The sequence below is a fragment of the Halyomorpha halys genome, unplaced genomic scaffold (genome assembly GCF_000696795.3).
Source record: "Halyomorpha halys isolate HHAL.00 unplaced genomic scaffold, Hhal_1.1 Scaffold136.1, whole genome shotgun sequence".
Classification (NCBI taxonomy): domain Eukaryota; kingdom Metazoa; phylum Arthropoda; class Insecta; order Hemiptera; family Pentatomidae; genus Halyomorpha; species Halyomorpha halys.
This window is the reverse complement of record NW_027111614.1, coordinates 395,045-395,279: the sequence shown is the minus strand read 5'-3', so window position 1 is coordinate 395,279 and position 235 is coordinate 395,045. Positions and strand designations below refer to the sequence as shown.

Genomic DNA, 235 nt, shown 5'->3' with positions numbered 1-235 from the left:
TACAGCGAAATTATTGGATCATCTCGGGGAGACAAATTATCCGTTCAAGAGTGCACTTCGGGAGAGGAGGATAACAGAACAAATCTTTCAGTCAAATTAACCTTTCAGTTGATATTGTTTGTTCAATTTGAGTAGAATCTTTTCTTATTTTTCATGAAATTGGCCCATTGCTTTCCTCGAACTAATCATTGTAAATTAAACTTTGAAATTTTTGTCCCAAGACAAAAATTGGTGG

General features: G+C 34.5%; 1 protein-coding gene across 1 annotated transcript in view; it reads right to left on the bottom strand.

Annotated features, from left to right (window-relative positions):
• LOC106678382 (gametogenetin-binding protein 2-like) overlaps positions 1-235 on the bottom strand; it is a 20,287-nt gene that overhangs the window by 6,378 nt on the left and 13,674 nt on the right. The window lies entirely within an intron of this gene.